The sequence below is a fragment of the Narcine bancroftii genome, chromosome 8 (genome assembly GCF_036971445.1).
Source record: "Narcine bancroftii isolate sNarBan1 chromosome 8, sNarBan1.hap1, whole genome shotgun sequence".
Classification (NCBI taxonomy): domain Eukaryota; kingdom Metazoa; phylum Chordata; class Chondrichthyes; order Torpediniformes; family Narcinidae; genus Narcine; species Narcine bancroftii.
Window position 1 is genome coordinate 30,485,266 of NC_091476.1, and position 27,760 is coordinate 30,513,025.

Here is a 27,760-nt window from a genome sequence, read left to right on the forward strand (position 1 = left end):
ACAGGGGTGTGCTATCAACTGTGCCATGGGTCTTTGGCTCACCCCTGTCGTACAAGTTTGTGTACCTGATACCTTTTTACCATTACTCCTAACATATATACACTCTTTGACACACTCTGGAAAGGAGGGAATGGTGAAAATGGCTAAGCAAATCTAGTAGTTCCAAAATTTCACCAGGAAGCCCTGAAACATGTATCAGAATATAATATATGTAAAACAATCAATCCCACAGTCATTGCGATGCCTGAAAAGTGTAACACACATGTCACAAAGGCCATTTGAAAGTATCCAAATTGACTCATTGAATTACCTAGAGTCCAATGTTATAAATATTGTTTAATGATAATAGACCCTTTTAGTAGATGGATTGAAGCAGTACCCATGACTAACACAATGGCAGAAACAACGGTGAGGATAATACTGCAAGAATTAATGCCCAGATTTGGACTACCAGCTTCCATCAGCTCTGATAATGGGCCACACTTCATAGCTAAAATTAAAGAGATATGCAGACATTTCAGAATGTGGGTAAAAGTCCTCCCAGCACTATTGGAAATGAGGGTGACCCCTGCAAACCACACACCCCCTGCACTCAGCCAGAAGTCTAAGGTAATCTATGATCACCCTCTACACACCCTGTGGAGGGGGGGGGGGGGGGCAGAGAAAAATTTTGATGTTACCCTTGATCTACATGATGTAAGTGAAAAAAATGATCAATTATGTCCAAAAACAAACCCATGTGTACATTCACAGGTCATGGCCATACAGAAAAAGACCCCTGAAGACCAGGGCAACAACTCCATCCAGCCAGGGAACTACGTTCTCATTTTGAACTCAGATCGTAAGAAGCTGGGCTCACGGTGGAAAGGTCTGGTCCATGTTTTACTCACCATCCCTACAGGAGAGAAGGTCAAAGGACACTCCAGGTTGATTCACAACACGGACTGCAAACGAATCAACGTGACTGCCTCAAAGAAAGACTGATTGGGGTAAACAGTGTACCTTCTGTTATTAATATCTATTTCCTTGGGATGCCTCCATCATCTCAGGGCAGGACCAGTAATTGTTAACATCCATCCCAGTTCATACAAGGACCCTCAGAAATTGATCCCCGGAATGTCAACTCTGCAGCCACCACCCTGCCCGCAACAGGGAAAACAGGAAAAATAGTTAACAGCAATTGTTGTTGGGTATGTGCTGAAGTCCCACTGCATGATAGCAGTATGATCCCCTTTTCAGTTGTCCCCCCCCTTAATAAGAATGAACTACTTACTCTCTGCATGGGCTTTACCTAATTAAACTTGGAGGAGTTGCACCTACCTGCCAGAGAACAAGCGACGATTGTCACTGTCAGTGCTGTGAGGGATGGTATCTTTGATTCTTTATAAATTATACGCCCCACAAAGACAAAAGTGCCTATTGGCCCTACATGCGGCTATTTAAAATATCCAGGAAGATTAACACTGTCTGCTTTTGTAACTTTCAAGAGAGGGAGGACACAATCTTTTTGGGGAACAGTAGCTGCACAGAAACTAAAGTGTTACCCAGGCCAGTCAACTGCAGCTATTAGGTATGTGACACTCGAGCCTACACTTGGCTCCCCGGGGAAACAGCCACTGAAAAGATGACCATCCTGACCATAAGCAATGGTCTGGGTGCAGATATTGGGCTAACATGGCTCCCCATTTAAGAATTTTACCCCATTTAAACTGGCAGCCAAGAGCTATCTCTGAGGGTGAAAGATTCTGGATGATTGCCTTCCCCACCTATTGAATAGCTAGAAATTCAGAGAGGTCATTAATCTAGCACTACCCTATCCCTAGTGCCAAGTATCAACTATTACTACCAAAATAATTGCAATAAGACACATGGTTCTACAGAACCCGATCCTTGCTGAAAAGGGTAGAACATGCACGCTCATTGGAAAAAAAATGTAGCAATAATGATCATCTTTGTTAATCTCCTTCTCAAGGGTACTTGTGTCTTGATAAAAATGTGTACATAGAAATGGCTTAAACAGCATAATATAATTAGTTATCGCCTCGATGATAAAAAGGAGAGAATGTGAGCCATCCAAAAACAACAATTATTAAGAAAAATCACCAATGATTTTGTCTTTAATAAAGACACCAGTCCCTAGTTTCAAAACTGGGGCTAGAGAAAGCTACATGTTTACTGGCAGCTCACCTTCCAGACAGACCATTAAACTAATCATCTAATCACCTAAAGTCATTTAAATTAATCACTTCAGCCATTTCCTGGGAACACAGTACTCAAGCAGGCTCACTGAAAAAATAATGGCTTTTAACACAGAAGCGCTAAATGGCGTTGTCAATCAAGTTGAAATGCTGTCAATAAGTAAGCCCATTCTTAAATAGTTCCCCCCCCCCCACTGCACTAATACAGCTGATTAAGCCTTACAACCATCAGCTCCGATTTGAATTGTCAATGTTCCAATTCTGAATGTTGATGGCTTAATATTATTGCGAGAGCGATCATTTACATGTGCTAATTAAAGAGTAAATCTCAGGTCAACAGAACACAGATCTTACAATGTATTGGAACTGATCCTTCCATACCTTTGCTAATTTTATATGTAAGAACTGATTTATTTTCATTTTGAATTGTACATGTGAATAAATGATTGAAGTCAACCATTTCTTTGTCTTAAGAAAAGGGCAGTGCCAGGTGTTAAACCAGGACTTGCAGTACCAATAAATTCAAACAGATACCTATCAGATTTGTATGCTAGAAAATGCCTTAAATACTGCACTGTTTCTCTGTGTTCTTCGAATGAGATTCTATATTGACAAGGGTGACACTGTCTACCTGACATAAACATCCCTCATTCCTGCTTGCGTGACTTAATAGATGTGTTTTGTACGCTCTATGGTTCTGTGTGCATTTTTCTATTTTTGACAGTGTGGTCTATCACACCACCTTCACTTAGGAATAGAATTAAGTGGATCTAAATTTAGGAAACTACTGCCCTACAGCAGCAAAACTTCACCACAAAAACTCAAACTCCCCAACAATGTGGCTCACAACTTCTTTTTCAAAGGCAATATGGGATGGGCCACAGACACTGACCTCGTCAGTCAGGTCCCAATGAAAATACAAATAAATTTAAAAAAAACAATGGATTGACACATCTTCAAAAAGCTAAAAATCTGGAAATAGGTGCAGAAACAAACTGTTATGTTGAAAATGCAGTGCATACAAGCCTGTGACAAATTAAGTTGCAGGTGAGATTAGCATTCCAACATTGTCATTGTCAGGGAAAAATGGAAATACTCAAAAGAGCAGATTGTTGCAGATGCTAATTGCAAAATTTCTGATGAGCATTGTTAAGAGGTGAGAGAGGCACACCAAACAGGGAAGGGTGTTGGAATATAGGGGTTAATTAATCATGGAAAATATGTAGAATATATGCTTATGTACTATTCAGTTTGTATACATGAATCCAGTACTATGTAACAATTTAATATTTACCTCATGGTGAAGGGAAAGAGTAATGTAAGTAAGGGGCAGCCACAGAATGTAGCAAAGACTGTCAGAAACAAAGAGAATGGAAACTAACTCAGTAAGAAGGCTAAGACAGAAGGAGGTGTTGAGTAGAACAGAAGAATATGGCCAGATGAGAGCAAAGAAATAATTAGAAATATCTGGGGTATGAATTGATTTCTGATCAAAAAACAACAGGATATTCTGGCCTTGAGGATTAAGATGGGAGCTCTACACCCCAGATATCTGCAGAGCAGGAAATTACTTGTGATAAATCTTATGCAAGAAATCTAGCAAAGAAAGCCAACTTTTGTTCTGTATGATAATGAAATCTAACAAAGGAAGCCAACTTTTGTTCTGTATGATAAGGTTGGACAGTCGAGGTCAGTCTTGGGGAATAGCTCACTGTGCAGGTGACCTATGAACTAACGACTGAACCAGAGCTCTGTAATAAACTGATTGTTGAACCGAATGCCTTCTCCTATCACTTCATTTAACGAACACACTGGACTCAGATGACACATAGACTAAATTAAGGGTAGGGTAAAGCCAGAGTCCGACAAGGGTGATTAGCTGGATTGAACGTGTGTTGATTTAATTTTAATTTTTTTTCGCAAATTTTTCTGTCAAAATAACCGAGTGTTTAATAGTACCAGTGCTACCCATTGTCAATTCGTTCAGCACAGAATTTTGTTTTCCAATAAATGGCTGAATAATTTGCTCAGCTCCTCCTTCAAAAATGGCATCTTGTCCTAACTTGCCCGTGACTTGTGGGACATTACTCCATGCGTTCAATTTTCACCAAATGTTCTCATCACAGTAGGTTAGAACTGCAACAAAGCAGAAGTAACTTTCAAAAAGCCAGCTTAATGGTCCTGTAATGCCAATCAATCTCTTTATGTCAGTGATAAGTTGTTGGAAGATTTTAAAAAATGTTACAGCATGAAAATGTCCATGTGTGAAACAATATTTGTTTTTGTTCTTTCAGGGCCCCAACAATACCTTACTGAATACTGCATCCTCTCCTCTAGCCCATCTCAATATTCTTCTCCTCATCCACCCCCCACCCCCACCCGCAATATATGAATCTAATCAACCACATGCCTTGGAACTCATCACAAAGCAAATTCCCCTTCCCTAACTTCTGCATATCCACTCAACCCACCTCACCTGCTGATCACATGCCTTGGCCATATTCCTGACATGTTCCCATCTGGCTCAGGCCACACATCTGACCCACATGGTTGACTGTCAGCTCAGACTGCAAACCTACCCATGACTCTAGTGTTGAATGAGTGTTAAATGATTCAGGAGTGTCAATAAGACCCAGAATGGAACTGAGCTTGGGAGCTGTTGTCTGGGTTAGAAGCAGTCCTGTCTGAATGTGCATACAGTGTGCATTTGCATGCCTCCCATATTGTCTTACTCACTAATCTATCCACTTATGACATGATTTGGAAGCAACTTGCTCCCAAAGGACCCTTCCACTTAATGTATAGATTCAGCCGGTATTAGACATCTCAAAATGTATTACCACACTTGTCCAAGTTAAACTCCATCTGCCATTGCTCAATCCACCTTTTCAGATGATCCACATCCCTGTGTGTCCTTAACCAAATATTATCTCTCCCTCCAACTCCACCAACCTTAGGGTCATCAAGAAACTTGGACAATGGACAATGTCATATACATATGACAAAAAAAAATGTTTGACCACTGATCCTTGCAATATACCATTGGTTATAGACTTCCAATCTGAACAATAAACCTCTAGCACAACTCTTGGCCTCCTACCTCCAAGCCAATTTTGAACCCAGTTTGCCAAACACCTTGGATCACATATGCCCTATATTTCTAGACAAGTTCCATTCAGAACTTTATCAAAGCTGGGTATAACACATCTGCTTCCTTATTTTTGACTTTCTTATTAACTTTAAAAAAAAACTCCATCAAGTTTGTGATGCAGGACTTCCCTTGCACAAAACCATCACGAATCCCTGACTTTCCAAGTGATCGTAAACACTATCCAAAGATTTTTTTTAATAGCTTCCCAAAGACACATATAAGACACGTATGTACTATGCATTGTGAATGTGGAAACACAAGCTCTCCTCTTGTTCCAAACACATGGTTAAAAATAATGCATATGTGTCTATCTGAGCCCTAAAAATCTCCTTTATTTCCTATAAAACTTTGTGATGAATTTCATCATACCCAGGGATTTATCCATATTGATGTGCATCCATACATTAAACAAACACTAAGATGCTCGAGAAATTCAGCAGATCACGTAGCATCTACAGGAAGTAAAGGGTAACTGATGTTTTGGGCCTGAGCCATTTCTCAAGGATTGGGCAAAAAACAGGCAGGTAAATCATAAGGTGGAAGGAGGGGGAATACGAGAGGTAAGAGGGTAGGGGAGAAACACAGGCTAACAGATAAGAGGTCTTAAGTGGATGCAGATGAGAGGCTAGAAGAAAAAGAAGTTGAGAAGTAGTTGCAGGGTGGGTAGCTCTCAGATAGGAGAGAGAAGTGAGGGGAGTGGGGAACTGGAGGAAATGAGACAGATTGATAGGGAAAGAGAGAAACTCATGGGGAGGTTTTTAACAGAAATAGGATGTTAATACTCTCTGGCTGGAGAGTGTCCAGATGGAATACAAGGTGTTGTTCTCCAATTTACCGGTAGCATCTATATATGGCAGTGCATGAGGCCATGGATAGACACATCAGTATGGAAAAGATGCGCAATTAAAATAGTTGGCCACTGGGAGGAACCCATTATTGCAGTGGACAGAACAAAGATGCTCAATGATATCTTCTAGTCTGCATCCAGTCTCTCTGATGTAAAGACCAAAATCGGAGCACCGGATGCAGTAGATGACCCCTTCAGGTTCACAAATGAAATGTTGCTTCAATTGGAAGAACTGTTTGGCACAGAATGATGGAGAGGAAGGAGGTGTGAGTTCAAGTGCAACATTCCTTGGAGTCATAGATACCAAGGGGGAAATTAGTGGGATGGGATGAGTGGACGAGAGAGTCTTGGAAGGAGCGCTCCTTGTGGAAAGAGGGGAGGGAAGGTGAGGATGTGTCTGGTGATGGGACCACATCATACTTTCACTTTCCAGAGTATCAGCACGTGATTCTCCAAAATCTACTTCCTCTCCATTCTTCTCTCCAGATGCATCAACGTCTGGCATGGGGACACCAATACCCCTGAGATAAAAGCTCTGCAGATGGTAGTGGACACAGCCCAGGATGCCACGGGTAAAACCCTTCCCACCTTCGAGAACATCTACAGGGAACACTGCCGTCGGAGAGCAGCAGCAATCATCAAGGATCCACATCATCCAGCACACACTCTTTTATCGCTGCTGCCATCAGGAAAAAAATCAAGGTGCCCCAAGACTCACCCCACCAGGTTCAGGAATAGCTGCCTCCCCTCCACCATCAGACTCCTCAACAACAAACTCAATCAGGGACTCATTGAAGGACTCGTACTTGTGCACTTGATTGTAGACGTTTGTAGTTCTAATGCAGATGCTGCTTCGCCCCCCTCAGAGCAGCACTGATGCATGAACAAAGCTGAACAATACTTTCAACCTTACTGCACTGGTTGCTGTACTTAAGGTTGGCCTAGGTAGCACAAGAGAGGGTTATGCTGATTGTTTTGATTGGCTTAGAGAAAAGGAAGCTTTTGGGAATCATAAATAGTGGGCTAGAGCAACAAGGACAAATAGACCTGCTTCTGGAGTGCACATTATGAATCACCAGCCTTGAGAATAAAGATCTTTATCACTGGAATGGAATTGAAGGTACTGAAATCAGAAATAATTCTCTTAAAATTACCTTACGAAAGCAAAAATCGATTCAAGCTCAACCTAGCAGCGTATTACAGTTTAAATCCTGCCAATTCCACATCTCCAGTCACAATAAATAAAAAGAAGCCTAATAAATTCATACCTCCAAGTCTATTCACAAGGTCAGAAGAAAATCCCTTCATAATTGTTGGATCAAGACGTGCCATAATAAGTGTCATATCAGCCAACATCAGGGCTTTTCAGTCCTGCTGTCCTATCTTCCAATATTTTTGGTAATATGCCTACATTACATATAGAAATTAAAACATTGAGGATATGAAATGTCTCTAGGAAAGAGAAGGCTGGAGGTTCAGGGATAATTTGTGTCCAATTTGGTAGATGCACTAATTAGAAATTTAACTGTCATAAAATGTGGATAGTTGTCATACCAGTGAAATCCAGCGAGGCAAAGTCCAAATATATTATTAGAGTATATACAGGACATCACATACAACCCTAAGATTTATTTTCCTGAGGGCCAGGCAGAATTTCTTCAAATAGGCAACTGTAAACTGTATTCGAGAAAAGTATTCTACTAAAGTCAGAGATGTAAACAATGAAAGAAATGTAAACAAACAGTGCAATAGAGGAAAAGATATATACAGAAATATATATTGAGCAAGGTAAGAGTTTGTAAATGAGTCTCTTGTTTGGGAGGTATTGGTGCCCTCATATCATGCCATAATGCAGCCGGTCAGTACGCTTTTAATCACAAGCATACAAGTTCAGAGAGAACCTCCGCCATCTCCTAAGGAAGTAGAGGCACTAATGAGCTTTCTTCATGATGGCCTTAATAAGTTGGGACCAGGAAAGGACCTCCAAGATGGTGATGTCCAGGATTTTAAATTTGATCACCCTCTCCACCTCTGATTCCCCAATGATCACTAAATCGTACACCTCTGATTTTCCCTTCCTGAAGTTTAGTCAGATCCTTGGTTTTGGTGACGTTAAGGGCAAGGTTGTTGTTGGTGCACCATTCGGCCAAGTTTTGAATCTCCCTCCTGTAGGCTGATTCATTGGCTCTTTTATATACAACCCACTTCTGTAGTATCGTCAAAGAATTTGTAGATGATGTATTGTTGTACTGATGGAGATTGTGGAGATGTTCTTATCAATCCTCACAGAATGTGGTCTGTATGTGGGGAAATCCAGGATCAAATTACACAGTGGGGTATTGAGGCCCAGGTCTTGGAGTTTATTAATCAGGTTGAGGGCATGATGGTGTTGAATGCCAAACTGTAGTCGATAAAGAGCATCCATATATATGCATCTTTGCTCTCCAGGTGTTCTAGTATGTAGAGCCAGTGAGATAGCATCTGCCATAGACTTGTAAACAAATTGGCCACAGAAGGCCAATTGAAATGGATCCAGATCTCTGCTCAGATAGTTGCTGATATGCTTCACCAACCTCTCAAAACACTTAATCACTGTTGATGTGAGTGCCACTGGTCGGTAGTTATTTCGGAAGGTTGCCACACTCTTCTTTGGAATTGATATGACTGAGGCCTGTTTGAAGCAGGGGGTACCACACCCTGCTGGAGTGAGATGTTGAAGAACTCAGTGAATACATTGGCCAGTTGCTCAGAACAGGTTTTAGTAATCGTTCGGGAACTCCATCCAGATCAAATGCTTTCCTTGGAGTCATTCTTCTGAAGGCAGCCAACATATCATCTTCAGATATTAAGAGTAGAGGATAATCAGGAGACGTGGCAGTGTACAGTTGTTCTTTCTAGTTCTGGTGGCCAAACTGGGCATAGAAGATGTTGGGCTCATCTAGGAGTAAAGATTGCTATTTCCAATTGTACCAGGTTATGTCACTTAGACCCTGCCACAGCTATTGGGTACCCTTTGTTTGTTCCCATTCTCATCCAGAATCTTTTCACCTAGGAGATGGCTTTCCATAGATCTATCTGCTCATTGTGCAGAGTTCTGGTCTTAAATGCCTGTGATCTGACTCTTAACAGGTTCCAGATTTCGTTGTTCATCCAGGACGGCCGGATGTGGGAAATTCTGAACCATTTGGTGAGGACCCAGTAATCCACAGCTGTTTTGATCAGAAAGGTTGGACAGAATGACTCTGTTAGTTTGAAAGTCCTAATCGGTGAGGAAAATCAACACACAAAGATCCCAAATTGCAATTCAGAAGCTGAGATGCATACCACTAGGAATGATGGAACATGCACAGTCGTTTGTTTCATGAAATCATTTTGAAGAAATACCTCATGCAATGTCCTTTCTGATGCTCATTATTATATCAAACGACAGCTTTTTTAACTGAACATTACAATTGGAATAAAGTAAAAAAAGATTGTACATTCAAGCAACATCTTTTATATCTTAGCAACAGTAACATGCTTTTCAAATGAAGGGCTTTCAAGTCTTTTTTACTATTGTATGGCAAGAAACTGAATGGACAATATATGCAGCAAACATCCCACAAGCAGATCAGATCATTTTCTGCAGGTTTTGATTAGTCATTGTAATGCAGAAGAGCACAAGTTTCTTTAAAATGCATCACTTGGGCTTGTTACATGGTGATCCTGATGTCGACAGGAAATCAATGTATTTGTCATAACCTTGCAGGCCACATTCTTTTGTTTGAGCTGATTCTGGTGTCCACTGGGATGGACCAGCTTAAGTAGAAATAAACATTTCATTCTCTTCTAAGAGGTTGAAACTACACTCACTCACCATTTTATTTTGGAACTGCCTCAATCTTTCTGAAGTTTCCAGTGCATTCCTCACAAAGTAGTTGCTGAGCAAAAATGTTCATGTGGCAGAATGCTACGCGAGGTAGAGATGGTGCTTCAGACCACCAGCAGCCATTGTTCCACCCTGTACCCTGCTGCTATTGGTGAGAGTTTACACAATTTCCCTCTGAGTGCCTTGATTTTCCTCCCAAGAGTCTGGAGTTTTCTTCCACGGCACAAGAGGTGTGTTTTGTTAGGTTAAGTGCGGATGAAGATAAACAGCTCCGAGAAGAGGAGGCTGATAGGAGAATGGTCTATATGTTGGGTATAGGGATGGAAAGGGGTGAGTCTATAGGCCCTTCCGTGCAAAGAAAGCCTGACTTTTGTAAAGGTGGAGGTTCTCCAATCTTACATCAGACTTACCTTCTTGAATGCACTGTAGCCAGCTCCAAGGTGCCAACTGCAATCCCCCTCAGGGAAGGATAATCTGCTCCACCGCCTCACATTAATGTACAACTGCTGGAAGCGGCTGGTTAGGGGCAGGCTGATGACGCCTCTCCCTCCATGACCACCTCAAGGTAGGGTCGGCCAGCAGGAGCCATCAGGGCAGGGGCGGCTGGCGGGAGCCGTCAGTCAACAGGGGCCGGTCAGGCAATGGCAGTCATTGCCATTGGTTAGTGTGGGCTGTGACAGCCTCATCAGGCTGCTTCGGCCTTCGGGGCGCTCTGTGTGGCTCAAAATGCGGCCGAGCAATGGCTGTCTTCCCTACCCATAATTCCCCATACTGGGAAAGACAGAGCGTGGGAGATTACGGCCACTGCTCTGTTGCATATTTATGATGTGTGGCACTATGGCACCTGTCGCCCCACCTCCTTCGGCTCCAGAGGGCGCTATGAGGTGCCACTCAATATGAATGCGGCGCAGATGCAGCCTTCCAGGGCTGCTCCATGAAAGGTAAATTTTATGTTTTCCCTCCACGCTTGAAGCTGGCTTCCAAGCGGAGGCCTCACATGAAAGGGCCCAATGTTACAAAGAAGGTAAAATAAGATTATTTTGCATGCCATATTTGTTTCCCCCCCACCCCATGAAGTTAGAATTTTGGTGGATATGTACATTGTACAATGTGCATGATAATAAACAGTGCAACCATATAAGAGTTGAAAATGATTTCTTAAATTGACATTGTTGGTGACAGAGGTGGTCAATGTGTGGGGCAGAGAAGAATCCAGGAAAAGGTCAATTAAAAAATAAGCCAACTCTATGAGCTGACATGCAGGGCACTCGTTAAGTTAAAACTAAGCCATGGGTCAGGAAGGGATGACTAAAAACAATAAGACATAGTAACTGAGACGACGTCAAAGTAACATAGAATAAATGTTAAATCTAAATACACTGTTTAAATCATGAAACATTTACAACAAAATAAATGAATGTCATGGTTAGGAATATAAAAAGTTGTTTGGATATTTGTGAGATCTTGTTTGCAGAGTGAGTGTGGTGAAAAACTAAATATTCCAGAATATTAAACTTTTAGGAAAAACTATTTTGAAGTAGGGAAAGTGTACCACATATAATATGGAATGTAATAAAGAAAATTATCTCAGGGCACGCTTGAATCTACAGAATGTAGAACCAGTTTAGGTGGAGTTAAAAGTAATATGAGGTATCAAGGAGTGACAGAATGGGGGAAAAAATATAAGATTGGGCCTTTTGAAGAGTTATTTAAAGTGTGCCACTTTGGCTGGGAAAATAATTCTTTTCAACTGAGAGACACAATTATTTTGATAGAATGTTGTCAAAACATAGAATATTAACCATATGGATTCCTCCAGTTACCCAATGTCGAAGAAGACAAGGAAATACATCATAAGAGAGAACACGTTTTCTGATGTTCTACCACGACATTCTGCACAACTGAAATGGCGTACAATCTGGCAGCACTGCGGCAGCCACCATACAGCACCTTATCAGATTTAGCTTTAAATTGGTTAGCCAATATTGGATTCTTACAGAGGCAAACAGCTAAAGTCACTGCTGCAGGCAGTAATGGATAGCATCATGTTTTCTAATATCTGAAGCAGTAAGCAGTGGGCAATTTTGGTTCTCAATCTAATTTCAATTTTCAGAGGTTGCCCATTTTTGCCAGTAAAAAACACAACTGCAATTGTATGGCATGTGAAATACTGTGTTGTTTTCGCAGAACATTATCTTTAATAGTAAAGTTTCACAAAACTAATTTCTGGGTTAAGAGGACAGTTTCAGAACCCAAATCTACTACACAAGAACGAAAGGTGATCTCATTGAAATGTGCATAAAAAAGAAGCTTAACACAATGTAGATGATAAGATTGCTACTGTGGATTCCCCCATTTTCAACATCCATGAATGTGGGAAAGCATGTGGGAAAGTGACAGGTCAAACGTGGCTGGACCTATGTAAGTATTGTGGGAATAAGAATAGAGAAGTGAGGCAACTTAATTGGTGCAGCCATGTAAACACTGACTATAAAGGAGGTGTATCCTGCCATGAATGACATACTACTTCGCTCACGGAATATTTTCCGCCACATTTTACATAATGTTACATAAGTTAGATTAATACAAAAGATAACACTTCTGTATTTGGTGCACATAATGTGGTATCTTTGTTGGAAAGTACAGGTCAGGGGAAAAAAAAGTAGAATTAATACTTCAGGTTGAAGGTTTTGTTTTCAGATTTCCAACACACTAAAATCTTTTTTTTCTTGACTTTCATTTGAGGTGTTGTCTTCTATAGAGTAGAAGCCAAATGTAGATGATATAATTGTGTCCAGAACACCAGTTCTCAGTTCATGACGATGACACTGATCTTTCTGTAGCCCATAATTTTAATTCTCCATTCCATTCCTACATTGACAGTCTTTGACCTCCTGCATAGTTTCTAAAGAAGCCTGAAGTAAGTTAAAAGAACAGTATCTCATTTTCGTACTTGGTATGTTATTTTAGGCTGCATGTCTGGAATGACAATGGTGAACTTATGGTTTTTGATAAGACAGATGTGGGAACAGCAAAAGATGCATGTGAACGAGTTGATTGTGAGATGGTGTTCTGTGTGCTCCCATCCTGACATACAGGCCTGAGTCTCTCAATATGATTCTGATTGCTCCATCTCTAAATTTGAGCAGTCAGGATCCAGAGGTTCTTAGGAGTCAGTAGGGATGTTCATTTTTATTCAGAGACTTTTGAGCACATCCTTGAATCTTTTCCTGTATCTACCAACCTGCTAATATGATAGATTTGAATTATGTCTTTTGCGAGAGACCAGTGCCAGATGCGCAAATGATGTTACTTGCTCAGTAGAATCAGCCCAGTGCAACAAGACCCTCAATATTGCAGATGTGGATCTGGTAGCAGTTACTGATTGTTTAACCTTCCGGTTAATTTGTACTATCTTGATGAAACAGCATTAATGGTACTTTTCCAGTGCTTTTAGATGCTTGCTGCAGGCAGTCTCTGGGGCACCATGAGCTTTGTGCCACGTCTGAGGTCTTGATCTTCAAATACCCTTTAATCAAACAAAAGCTCTTCTGGTTTATTAAATGCTTTTAACAACATCTCACTTTCCCCCTAGGCATGCTATAGCTTTCAGGACTCAGCATAGATTCAGCTACTTTAGATAACCAGCTTTTCCAGATTGTGTTTGAACTGGCCAGTTCTGACAAAAAGTCATTAATCTTCCACATTAAACCCCACCAATAATACTGGTTATTCAGCAGATTTTGTTTCAATATGATCAACTGTCAGGTTCTGTATATTTGAGCTTTTTCCTTCCTCCATCCTCATTCGCCTATTTACATGTGCTTTGGATGGATCATCTGATAAATATCTTCACCACCCACCCTCGCACTCCAGCTCCTGTCCCTTCAGACTGTCAGGGTTGGGGTGCAGGCTGTCCCACACTGATCCCACTTCTCACAGCCCCGTGTCGATCCCCACATTGATCCCACTGCCCCATGTTTCCCCACAGCCCTGCGTCATCCCAATTCTGATCCCACTTCCCTGCTCTTTCCCCACAGACCTGTATCAGTCCCTACACTGTTCCCATTGGCCCACACTCTCTCCAACACCCTGTGTCAGTCCCAACACTGATCTCACTTCTGCGCTATCTCCCCACAGCCCCGTGTCGATCACCACACAGATCCCACTTCCCTGTGCTCTCCACATAGCCCAGTGTCGGTCTCCACACTGATCCCACTGTTCTGCCTGCACCGACTGCCCCAGCATCCTCTGCCGGCCGCCCCAGCGCTGACAGCCCACGCCGGATGCCCCTGCCCTGATGTCCTGTGCAGAGGACATGTGCAGCGGGGAGGTGGGGGGGCTGTCAGGCGCTCGCCAGCTGATTTTGTCACCCCCTTATCAGCCGCTTTTAAGCAGCTACATTCAGGTACCGGGGTGGGACCTCAGTGCTCCAGCGATTATCTCTCCTGGAGGAGGGTTACCAAGTACGCCTCGCAGGCGCCTCCTGCACTTTCAGGTGGCCTCCTGACAGCTGCATAGAGGTCAAATATGTGGCTTTACATCGAGGTATTTTGGCCACCTGAAAGTGCCTAATGACAGAAATTATCACCATTCAGAAGTCTTGTTTAATCATTTCCATTTGCATAATTACAAACACCACAGGATTCAATCACTCCATGACAATGGGGTTCCACATGCAGTTTTCGGAAGCTGGGGAAAGGAACTTTTGGAGGTTGACTCTTACAGAGTTAACTATTTTACAATGAAAAGGAAAATTAAATAATATTAATAAAGTCATATGATATCTATAATTAAATTTTCAGTAAATGAAACCTCAAAAATTAGCTCCAGGCAGTTCCTGAAATATCTACTGGAAAAGGCTGCAATTACACGTTTTCAGTCAGATCTTTAAATTCATCTAATTTTCATCCTGTCTGTAGATTTAACATGTTGACCAGTTACATTTTAATTTTCTCAACACTTCAGCTTCAAGTTCCCAACCTATATATCCAATAAAGAATGTTCTGGAATAATCTCTTATTGGTTATTTTAACTGCAGCAAATAATTTCAAAATTTGGGTGATGAAATTTGTAATTTCAATATTTTATTTAAAATATGGAACATATGTGATAAAAACCTCAGTATATGAAGAGGATCTAACACTCATAATACTTGAACACTGATAACATGTTTAGACAAAATATATCATGAATGCAAATTTACCTAGAGGGGTTCAATTTTTACTCTAATCAGTACATGTTTTTGCACTGGTGAATAGCCAACATTAAGATGCAAATTCTTTCTGATGTCAGTTTGTTTCATCAACTGCAAGGCACCAGCTTGAGGGTTAAAGCTACAAATATAATGTACGGTTGGTGTTAATGAGAGTGTAGTGAAAAACAGTAAGTGTAAATGATCAGCTGTAGTCAGCAATAACCGATCTTTCACAGTGAAAACTGCATTGCTCTGTATTTCGCCCAGGGGAAAATTCCTCCCTTGCTTTAATGCTGTTGAATGTTGACCACTGTCCAGAAGTGTGAAAAATTGGAGTAGCCAACTGTTCACTTATCCTTTTTCATATCTGTGGAGGATTCCTCTGAATTATGTTAGTCAATATAATATTCAGTAATACATCAGTGGCAGCGAAGGCAATCGAGAAAGACAGCATCCTTCAATTATATGAAGGCTGTTAAAGTGAAACAAAACAAAAATAAATGATTTTTCAGCTTTCAAATAGCTTCAAAACAAAAATGCAGATCCTTTAAGTGTCTGCAACACTCATGAAGCTTCTTGATGTGTAGGACAATTACATGCTAATAATGCAAGACATGCACTTAAAAGGCAAAAGCTGTTACAGCAGCTTGCAGAGAATATTCATATTGGTGGTTAACCTCGAAATATAACAAGCTCCATTTAATAACAGAGGAATATGATATTATGGAGTAATTTTCGAATAGAAAGAGGCCATATATTTCCAGTGCGCACAAATTAACTGTAGAACAATCCAGTCAATCATATTCCTCAGCAGCACCGCAAGTTTATTTTGCTCGAAGTACCCATCAAAATTCTCTTGAATCACCTTTGCTTCCAACCACCTTTGTGGGTAGGAGTTCCAGCTGTTAATACTTGCTGCATGTATTTAAAATAACTTCTTTCTCACATACAGTTTGCATGATTTTTTTTTTCAAAACCTGAAATCTGTGGCACATGGTCCTTGCACCTTCAGCAAATGGAACAGCCTGACACTTCTTGCAAAATTGCCAGTATGTGCCATCACACTTTCCCTTATTGTCTGCTGCAGAAGCTGCGGGAACATTGGAGGTGAAGCGACACTCTCTTTCGCTCCTCTTTCTCCTATTGTTAGGGATGCCAGAAAATGCTCGTGATGACTATATTATGGCAGACAAAAGTTGATGTATATCATATAGATTACATTTTTAATGTATTATTATCTGAGAATAAAAGGAACCTTTGAAGATAAAATGTCAGCTTCCCTCGTGGAAGTGCCATCATCAAATGAAACTGAGCTGTGGCTTAATTAAAACTCATTGTTTTAAATGCCAACTATTTAGCTTTAAACAAAATCATTGGTTAGAAATCTGAATTCACCTCTTGTATATTGAAAAATAAATTGTCATATTTTTAGTGATGAAATTAATTCCACCGATACCGATCCACATGAGACTTGTATCACACAGGAACCACATAGAGTTTACATGGTTTTAATTCTGGACATAAACCTTTTTAATAATGTGCATCTATTTGTGTGTCTCTTTCATAGGTCATTAAATATTTCACTTTTGCACAACACTCGACTTTAACCCCTACCCAACTCTTCAAGAGCACATGACATATCTTAAAAAAAAAACAGAAAATGCTGGAAATAATCAGCAGGTAAGGCTACTTCTGTGGGAAGAACCAGTCAATGTTTCAGGTCGAAGAATCTTTGTTAAAACTGGGAAGGAAGCAAAGGAGCTTGTTAACCTATAGGGAGGACAGGGATGTCTCTGATGGGCAAAACTGGGGTAACCATGGGAATAAGCAAGTTATAATGGTCATTGTGTGAATGGAAGAAATTAGAGAATGAGAATATAGACAAAAAAAAACAGGGACAAAAGACTTATTGTTGCAAAATGTAGAGAGCAGTTCAGACTGAATGTGTCCTTCAATCCCAAACAAGCTAATCCAATATCAAAGAATTAACGTTTGATACCAACATAGAAATCAAATCACCTGAAGCTGTAAAGTTTAATGTTGAGCCCATAAAGTTATACATGTCAAGATCAAAACAATGAGAAACTGTTTCTCAATCAGGAATGCCCATGTGGACTGAACACAGGCATTATCCTTTACATCAATACTCAATCAATATGTTTTCCAATTGTAAAGGAGACTACATTGTGAACAACCAATGCAGTACCTTAGATTGGAATATAGTCAACAGGCACGTTCAGGTGGCCAAAATCCCCGCTTGTAAAGCCGCATATTATGGTAATATGCGGCTGTCAGCAGGCCATTTGAATGTGCGCCTACGAGGCAAACTTTATAACCCTCCTCTGAGAGTGATCATCGCCACTGCACAGTGGCCTCCCCAGCCATCTGAATCCAGCCACCTGAAAGTGGCTGCATTCGGGATGACAATCAGCTGGCGAGCGCCTGACAGCTCCTCTCCCAGCTGCCCCATCCCCCTGGCAGGGGACATCAGGGCAGGGGCAGCCGGCGCGGGCTGACAGCATGGGGATTGCAAGGGTGGAGCAGCTGGCGGGAGAGTACGGTGCTGTGGCAGCCGGCGGGGGTGCAAGGGGCTGGGGCGACTGGCGGGGGTGTTGGGGGCTGGAGCAGCTGGTGGGGGAGTATGGGGCTTATGCCCACACAAAAAATCCGACTAAATTGAAAACGTGAGAGGTTTCGATAAGTCATGATTCTCGGGGACAGCCGCCCCAGCCCCTTGCACCCCCATCGGCTGCTCCAGCCCCTTGCATCCCGCTGGCCGCTCCAGCTCTGTACTCCCCCGCCGGCCGCTCCAGCCACATACTCCCCCGCTGGTCACTCCAGACCCGTTCTCCCCGCCGGCCGCTCCAGCCCCGTACTCCCCAACTGGTCGCCCCAGCACCGTACTCCCCTGCTGGCCGCTCCAGCCCCGTACTCCCCAACTGGTCGCCCCAGCACCGTACTCCCCTGCTGGCCGCTCAAGCCCCGTACTCCCCCACTGATCAGTATGGGGACATGCCGCATGGGATGTCCCCACCCTGACAGCCCACGCTGGCTGTCCAAGCTCTGACAGCCAGTCATCCCAAATCTGACAGCCCAAGGGACAGGAGCTGGAGTGCGCTCAGATGCCCATCCCAGTGCAGCTGTCCCTTCACATGGGCAGCCCTGCGCTTTTAGGGCTGCTTCCTCTTCTTCAGGCATATTCTTTGCAGATAATTCACCTGAATAAGCCTAACCACTGCCTCACCTGGAAAGATCATTTGAATCTTTAGATGGTAGGAAGGAAAGAATTACATTGTCTGCAGTTGCATTACAAAGGGTGGTCGTTGGGAAAAGAAGAGTGCACCAGGTCATTGCAAAATCCATGCTAAATATTGAAATGGGAAAGAGGAGGGCAAATGGCAGCAAAGGTCGAGGAGAAGCCATGTTTGAGGAAGAAGGAGAACATTTATGAGGAACCTGTATGAATGCCTCATCACCAGTGCAAAAACATCAGAAAGAAAAAGGTGGGTGTGGTGGTCAGGGTTGAGGAAATAGAGAGAGAGTGGAGGGAGTTAACCCTTGATATGTGTTAGTATCAAAATGTAAATTTTACTTACAACTGGGAAACAGATACTAAACAAGGAACAACATGTCTGCATGCAACCAATCTCACTTGTATGCGAGTTACCTGAGTTACTATTGTCTACAGCGGTTCTCTGAATTAGACTGTTAGGGTGAAACTAAACAGCATCTGCCACCCCGTGGCAAATGTACAAACATACATAGATTAAAGAAGCTTTCTAGCAACAATTTTCAAATGTACAAGTTAATCCACTGAACCATGATGATTCACCCAGGTGTGCTCCAAGACTGAGCATGCACCTCACAATTAGTCTTCCTGCATTCCCCATGGATCACAGGCACAAGGTATCAAAAAGAGAAGAAATCATGACATGTGCTGCATTTTATGCTCCTGAAGCTGGAGGCTGGCCCATATATCAAGTCATGTGACTTCAGATGAAGAAAACCAATCAGAAGGGGGCTTAGTCTGTTGGAAGGGCTTGATTTTGATTGGGTTTGACAGGGGGAAGTGATCCTTAACCTATTACATCCAACCAGTGAGGTAACTCTCCATGGTACACTGTGAGAATTGAAGAGTCCTTGCAGGAGGTAGGGAGGGATGAAGAATAGCTGCAACAGCTGTGGGAGCTGTCTGGCATGTAATGGATGCTAGTAATAAGCTTGGTTCCTGAGATGGAGACGAGATCCAGCAAAAGAAAGAAAGTGTCTGAGATTGACCAAGTGAAGGTTAATTAAGGGTGCAAACTGTGAACAAAAATCACAGCATTGTCCAGTTCTGTTTGAGTTCAGAAGGCAAAACGAATACAGTGAGTGGGCCTGGGTAAGACTGAAACAATGACTATTTCACATATTTCACAAAAAGGCCGGCATAGCTGGAGCTGGTCTAAAGGCCCATAGCTTCACTTTTGATCGGACAAGAGTGGAGTTGAAGGAGCATTTGTTCCTTGTGAGAACACGTTCAAGTTCAAACAGGTGAATGAGTGTGCTGGTGGAGGGAAATTGGTTGGGCCTCCACTCCAGGAAGAGGCAGGGGATCCTCAAACCATCCTGAAGAAGAGAAGATTTGTACATCTCTGATGAAGATGATCATGGTGGAGCCAGGGAATTTGAAACAGTCAAAGTGGTAGAGAGCATCATGGTTATTACAGATGGAAGAGAGCAAGGGCTAACAGTTCTTTTAAAAGACGGGAGCCCCCATGCTTGGAGATTGGAGGGCGAGAAGAAATAAATGTGATGGGGCAAGAACAAGCTGAAACATAGGAGGGGGTGAAGCAGGAAATCTTAGAAAGTCTCAGAATTCAGACAATGCTGGCTAAGAGAGGAATGAGCACCCGTGAATATGGATTTTGGACAGGAGATATGTGGGCTGTGTGGGGCTTGGGTCATGATGAGACTGGAAGCTGTGGGAGGAAGGTCTCTTGAAATGAGGTACAAGGCTACCTGGGTGATAAATGGCTTTATTGACGAGCGTGGGGTTATAATCTAAGAACTGATGCATGGCATTTGTGAGGTAGAAGTCAGTCCACTAAAATGCAACTGCAACCCCTTTTCAGCAGGCTTGATGATGATGATATCAGAGTTTGTTCTCAGTTAGTGGAACTTGTGGGGTACATTCTACATACGATTCCCAAGGGTCTTCATCTTCATTGAATCTTCCAAAGTGAGCTGCAGGAACTGCTGCCGCCAACCTTTGGGATTCCCAGCTTTTTACTGTCTTCTGTGGTTAGAGTTGATAAACGTATGCTGGTTGAGTGAGTTCTTGCTTTCTCGTCGGCATTGATATGTTTGAGCTCCCCTCCCGCCCACCCCCGTTGTAAATCAAAGTCAGCCACAATGTTAGTGCAGGCTAAGTCAATGCTTTACTAATTACATACTGCAAGCATTACTATGAAACATTCAGTATAAATCAGTTCCCCACATCATCATATCCATGGTATGGTGTCATATCCAACATTTTCCCCTTCTTGTTTCCTTTGGAGGAGGAAGTACGAAAAACCTGAGCTTCAAGGCACGGCTTCCCACTCTGGCTTGCCCAATTCTGACATTCTTTTGTGCATGTTCCTTTGGACGATGTCCTCACTCTCCAACTACTCCATTCATTATCGATTCGCTAAACTTGTTCACAGCTTATTCCATGCTCAAACTTAACAGGCCATTCCAGCCCACGAGTCCACACCACACAAATACACCTGTGTAGCTAATTAACTGACTAACCCCACATGTCTTTGGTATGTGGGAGGAAACCAGAGCACTTGGAGGAAACCCAAGCAGACTCAAGGAGAAGGTACAAACTCCTTACAGACAGTGCCAAATTTTGATCTGGGTTTTTGCTTTTCTTTTTATCTCTTCAAGAGGTTGAGAGGGATGCTGAGGAAAGTCCTGACCATTGTGGTGTTTTTGTTGGAGGTCAGTGCCTGCTAGTGGGTTAAGGTTCAGCTTTGGCTAATGGTCAGGTAATTGAACTGGTTGCTGTCAGAGGCTTTGGAACAGCAGTATTGCCACAGACTTAGGCAAGCAAGGAGTGGAGGCAGAGTACTGCTCCGCGGGTCCTACTGCCTAGTTGTGATGCTGACATCCCCATACAGGCTTTAAACAACTTGTTAAATGGGCTAACAGTTCTTTTAAAAGATGGAAGCCCCCATGCTTGGCAGCTGACCATGAGAAGTTGTGGGTTCTGGGGGTTCAGTAGACTGGTAAAGGGCTCCAAGGCAGGAGAACACCTCCCACTGAGGAGGAGAAGGCTGGAAGACAAATCTACAGGGAAGGTGATCACAGCAGTGGATATGTTAGGCACTCAGTGGCTGAGGAACTTACACCGTCACAGTTGGCTGGCAGCTGGCTTGTAAGAACCAGGTAGTTGGACTGGGATTCAAGAGGTTGCAGAAGGTAAGAAGGTCTCCCAAAGAGGCCTCAGACACTGAAAGATTCCTGATTGTATCAGAGGTTGGGAACAGGGAGGCGGGTTTTGCAAATGGATCAGACAGGAGGCTATGACTGCAGGAATGCTGGAGGTAAATCCACAGGCACTCTCCTCCTTCTATTTCTTTTATTATTGAGGGAACTGGGCAGTGTCTCACTGTTAAAGTCTTGTTTTTTTAAATAACTATAGAAATGTAGAAATTGTGTTTTAAAATACAATTTCTACATTTCTACATCATGACAGGCAAACGTTGCCCAATCTCCCAAGCGGACCCAGGGGAAAATACCCAAAACCCTGCTTATGCTCTATGGCCTACCCCCTCTATAGGATGGCCTAGTCCTTGTCCCGTCCACTGGACAAAGGACCCTGTGGGCCAAAGTGGGAGCAGAGGTGAAGAGCCGTCAATGATCCGTGACTTCTCTGTAAAAGAGCTGGCTGCCATTGGAGATCGATTTAGGCAAAAGGCGGGAGAAACTCTGGCAGCCTGGCTCCTGTGTGTTTGGGAGCAAGGATGGGGTAATGTATATTTAACCCCTGAGGAATTTTTGGGATTAGGAACTACTGATATCCGGGACACTGCTGAGCTGCGGGGTAGAGGAAAAGAGAAGGATTCCTTACTTGCCACTCTAGGGGATGCCCTGCTACGAGTATACTCATCACCAGTAGATTGGGTTTGACATTTGCAGAACAATTGGGACACCCCAGAGGAGGGTATAGCAGTAATTCGTCAGCAGGCCCTGGCCTCTGCCTTGTATGCAGGGCATTTGAGGCTGTGGTTACATGGGGGGAGCCCTGATGAGGAGATATTCACAGCCGGAATGCACACCTGATTGGTTCGTTCCACCCAACCCACTGTACGGGGATTGGTTCTGTCCGTAACTAGTCCGCTAATTGGGCACCCTGTGTCTGAGGCAGTGCACGCCTTATCTGGGCTTAGAGAATTAGAATTGGGAGTTAAAATCCACTCACGTACAACCCAGGTTAAATCAGACAAGCAGGATGAAAAGAGAGGGCCTACTGCTAATAACGGACCGACAAGGAAGGACCTTTTTCTAACCTTGTTAAAGTTAGTGGTACCTAAAAGTGATATTGATGGGAAACCTACTGCAGTCCTTTATGCCCTTTATAAGAGGAAGGCAGGGGAACATCACCCCCAGCTGCTGAGTCCTCCTGGCCCAACTGTGCCTTCCGCTCCCACTGCTGCTCCTATTGAGCCAGCTTCTCTTGCTCCAGTTATCCGTGATGAGATACAACAAATGGTTAAAAAGGCTCTTATGGATAATAGTGGCATGTGGTCCTGGAAGCCCCCGAACCCTACAAAAGCATGAGGGTGTGGGCAGAGCCCCCGTTTCTACTCTATGGAGACATGGCGGATACATGGGGACCCGCAGCCCTACATACTGTTAACAATCCAAAAATGACCGCCAATATTTGGCCTTGGTCGACACCGGTGCAGAGCACTCGGTGATTCCTGGTAACCCCGACCTCTGGACTGGACCAACATTTAGAATAGAGGGGATGGGAGGAGCAATCACCCTGGCAAAGGAAATAAAAGTCCACGCCACGGTGGGTGATGGCCCTTCTCCTATATTCCTATATGGTTACATGCCATGATGGCTGCCATTGACGAGTGTATCCTGGGTATTAATATGTTGGCCGGTACGGCCCTTAATACTAGCCAAGGGGGATTTGCATTTGGAACTCAGACTATTACTAAAGGACTAGTGGTGGGTCGGGCTAAGTGGGATCCTGTGATGCTGCCTCCCCCACCCCCCCCCAAAACCAGTATGCATTCCACAATATCGACTCCCTGGGGGGCAGGAAGGGATTACTGCCACCATTGATGCTTTGCAAGAAGAAGGGGTAGTGAGGTCTGCAACGTCACCCTTTAATAGCCCTGTTTGGCCAGTCCAGAAGCCGGATGGCTCCTGGAGAATGACAGTTGATTATTGTTTCTTGAACAAACATGCCCCACCACTTGCTTCGGCAGATCCGGACATTGTCACCCTTAATGAAAACATTGCTACTGAGAACTCAGGAACATAGTATGCTGTCATTGATCTCGCTAACGCCTTCTTCAGTATTCTTCTAGCTGAGGACTCACAGGATCAGTTCGCCTTTACCTGGAAGGGGCGTCAGTATACCTTCACCCACCTCCCTCAGGGCTATGTTCACTCTCCCACTATTTGCCACAACCTAATTGCCTGTGATTTGGAGACGGTGCCTGTCAATTCACCATTATATTGATGATGTGATAATCCAAGGGGCCATGGAAGAGATGGTACAGAAAGCAGAACAAGAGGACGCCTGGTTTACTGATGGTAGCAGCCGGTGGGTGCAAGGAAAGCGGAAGTGGAAGGTGGTGGCTTACTATCCCAGGTCAGGAACTCACTTATTGGAGGAGGGAGATGGTGGCTCCAGGCAGTATGCTGAGTTGAAGGCGGTCACTTTACCACTAGACCCCCATGATCACCCTCTTTGCTTGTTTACTGATTCCTGGGCTGTGGCTAATGGACTAGTGGTATGGATGCCTGATTGGCAAAGGAATGACTGGGTGATACATGACCGCCCAGTATGGGGCAAACAGTTGTGGCTGCTATTGTGGGATGCTTCCCATCATCGTGAGATAACCGTATATCAAGTTGACACCCATACCAATGTGACGACGAACATGGCACAACATAATGCAGTAGCAGATCAGCTTGCCACTATCAGCCACGCCGATACCGTCCCCTTGGCTCAATGTGCACACGAACAGAGTGGCCATTTTGGGGAGAAGGGATCAGCTATGTGGGCCCGTACACATGCCTTACCCATCCATCAGGACGATGTCCGCATGGTCGTGCGGACATGCCCAGCATGCCAGCTTGTGAAGTCCCGCACTGTTCCTCCTGGTCCGCATGGCCGAATAAAGCTGGGAGCTCGCTATGCCAGACTGTATGGGTAAACGTTACGTCCTAGTAATGGTTGACACCATTTCAGGCCTGTTTTTTGGTTTTCCCAGCAAGACACCTGACCAAGCTAGCACTATCCAAGGACTAAACCATTTAATTTCTTGTTATGATGTACCAGAGGAAATTCAGTCTGACAATGGCTCACACTTCTCCGGGAAGGCAATCTATGTTTGGGCAGCTGACAACAATATTTTATGGGTCCACCATATTCCTTATTACCTGCAGGCTGCCAGGTTAATTGAACAAATGAATGGCTTACTGAAGGAACAAATTCATTTGTTAACACCACTGGGGACCCTGAAGGGATGGAGCCATGTGCTGCAGCAGGCAGTCGACAATTTGAATCATCGCCATTTGAAGGAGGGCACACCTTTTCACCAACTTCTTCACGCTTCTGAACTACAGCCTATTCCAGAGGAAAAACAGTCATTGCCCCCCATTCCCGAGCTAGAGAATATCAGACAAAACGTGTGGGTGGCACCAACAGGTAGTGGCCCTCCTGTAAAAGGGGAAATAGTGACACCTGCCCAGGGTAACACTCGGTGGGTAGCTATTGAGGGACAGGATGGTTTAGTTTGTTTAAATACTGAACGCTTACGGCATCGTGAGTGACATATGTCAGGCTTCTTTGTTCCAGGTCCTCCATCTTGTGCTCCTGCTGATCTGGCTTAACCGCTGCTTTGATGCCAGCAATTGGATTTGTAATGTCGAGGACGTTCCGAGGGAGTTGCCCGTGGGGGACATGGCCCGATGTATCCACAAATATATCTGATATTGTTAAGCATGTTTCAAAATCTGTTTGTGAGCTTCAGTGTCTGAGTATTGTGGCCCACAAGGATAGTTTGAATCCTTTTTCATGGTTAAATGGTATATTTGAGGGATTGGACCACAATATTCTCCGTTGGTTGCTCGGATTATTGTTTATTTTTGTGCTTATTATAGTTTTAGTTTCTTTTTTTTCGCTCCGTCTGTACTCAAATGCTTGTTAGGTCTCGTAAGTGACAGGCTGCAACCAAGGGGTGGAATGTAATGGAGGATTTAAACCAGCTAACTTCCAACAAGAAAGTGTCCATACATCACAAACTTCTCCCTCCGATCATCAAACCAATTTTGGTGCCAATTACACAATAGTAGAATGAAAAGTAACAGCACAATTTGCCACCAAACCAACAGTGGTGACCTAATCAAATAGAAGTCCACTGAATATCATATTTCCATTGATTTAAAAAAAAATGTTTTTATGATGTGTTCCTCAGTTGTCTCTTAAGTTTCTGGATGTTGTAAAATTGCCATTCTTTAGTGTCTGAAGTAATTATCAAGCTTGTCTGCTGCCAGATTATAGTTAGACCTCTGGGACTGCTAAACAGAAATGCCACGGTAGATCAATCAACTTGCCTACTAATTGGTGTCTTTCACAATTTTGTTTCTTTCTTAACTCTGAAAACATACAATGGATGGAATGTCTAAAAATTCCCCAAAAAGCAGCACTTGTATTTGGTTAAACATATGCCCAATTATAGATTAATTTGAAATAAAAGTAAATCTTTAATTTACATTTGCTTACATTGTGATATTCAATGAATGTAATTCCCACCTCTTGGTTTGTATACCTGTTGCCAGCATTGAATATTGGGCTCTATTGGGATAAACTGTACAATTTGGTAACTCAAAATCACGGAACAGTAATGCAAATGTCAATATTAATGTAATGGTATAATTATAACATTTGGAAAATTGTGTATGTCTCATAGATATCAACTCAGCAAATGCCACATTAAGCCAGCAATTAACACCAGTGGTCACTAAAGATATTCCAGGTTTGGCTTTACTTGTATCTTTTGGATTTAAATTACAGTAATTTTATTTACCTTTTAGTTTTGTTCAGATTTGCAACTATCCAGTGATAATTTATTCTTTAAAGCAATTTTATTTTTCTATCATTTTATCTTCCAAGTATAATCTACCATTTTTTTGTTGATACTGAATGATTAATTCACCAAATTTCATTTCCATCTCTTGGTTTTCATGCTTCCTGTCAGCCACTGAGTATTGGACTTCACTGAGATCAGCTATAAAGTTGGCAATTCTTATGTATTTGAGATATACATTCTCAAATATAAAAGATAAAGGGCTTTAAAAATTATGAGAGTTCCTCTTTGGTTGTTCATTTTGATCCAAGTGCAGATAGAAATTGTGCATTATATTCAGCTCATGTCAATTTATGATGTGTATGTCAGGGTATATTCTAAATTCAAAGGAGATGATACATCTTTTGGCAATTAACCCAAATTTACATATTCCACCAATGTTGTTTCCAAGTCAGAGATGCTGGAATCAATGTTCCCTCTAATTTTTAGTAGTCAGTATGCGCAAAAATTTTAAATTGTGCAAATTATTTTCCAGTACATAGTTCATATGTAAGTATAAAATTACATAAATCAACATATTATATTGTATCAATAATAACATTACAAAAGTAAATATAATATATAAAGACAGAAAAAACTAACAACATTGCATGACAAAGAAACAACAATCAACTTCATTCCTGAAAGTGAAATCAAGAAAGCCAAAAAAACTCAGATTAGAAATTATATCTAAAGATTGTAATAATAATTCAAATATGCTCTCCACAACACTTGGAATCTTATGCTCAAATTTTTAACTGAATATCAAATTGTTTCTAAACTTAAGCAAATCTTATCTTTCAGCCACTGAGCATGAGTAAGTGGGGCGACATCCTTCCACCTGACAGGATGTCTAGCCAAAAGAGAAGTAAGACAAGATGCAACATTTATTTGGAGTCAAGAAAACATCATCTCCTCCTGTTGTACCAAAAGACCTACGAAAGGATTTGGTTCTAAGTTTATGTCAAAGATTAAAGATAAAGTTTGGAAAATCTCCTTCCAGTACTTTTCAAAACTAGGACCGGACCAAAATATGTGAATTAAAGTGGCCTCATCTCTCTTGCATTTATCATAACATGAATTTACCTCTGAATAAATACAAGATAATTTGGCTTTGTAAATATGGACCCTGTGCACAACCTTAAATTGAAATAAAC

The 27,760-nt window shown here is 42.5% G+C and overlaps 3 long non-coding RNA genes across 26 annotated transcripts in view; 1 reads left to right on the plus strand and 2 right to left on the minus strand.

Moving 5' to 3' along the window:
- The window catches only part of LOC138740571 (uncharacterized), a 589,788-nt gene that overhangs the window by 495,115 nt on the left and 66,913 nt on the right, over positions 1-27,760 (minus strand). The gene's annotated exons all lie outside the window — the stretch shown is intronic.
- On the plus strand, positions 291-27,574 carry LOC138740572 (uncharacterized). Of its 2 annotated transcripts, XR_011343031.1 has the most exons (5): positions 291-609; positions 754-989; positions 16,829-16,941; positions 26,448-26,513; positions 27,408-27,574. It is a non-coding gene; the product is annotated as an uncharacterized lncRNA (long non-coding RNA). The 2 variants fall into 2 exon arrangements; XR_011343032.1 differs by lacking the exons at positions 16,829-16,941; positions 26,448-26,513; positions 27,408-27,574 and adding an exon at positions 9,326-9,635 and having other exon boundaries at positions 296-609.
- Positions 4,074-5,113, minus strand: LOC138740573 (uncharacterized). The gene is made up of 2 exons (XR_011343033.1): positions 5,039-5,113; positions 4,074-4,334 (listed from the first exon to the last, which is right to left on the minus strand). It is a non-coding gene; the product is annotated as an uncharacterized lncRNA (long non-coding RNA).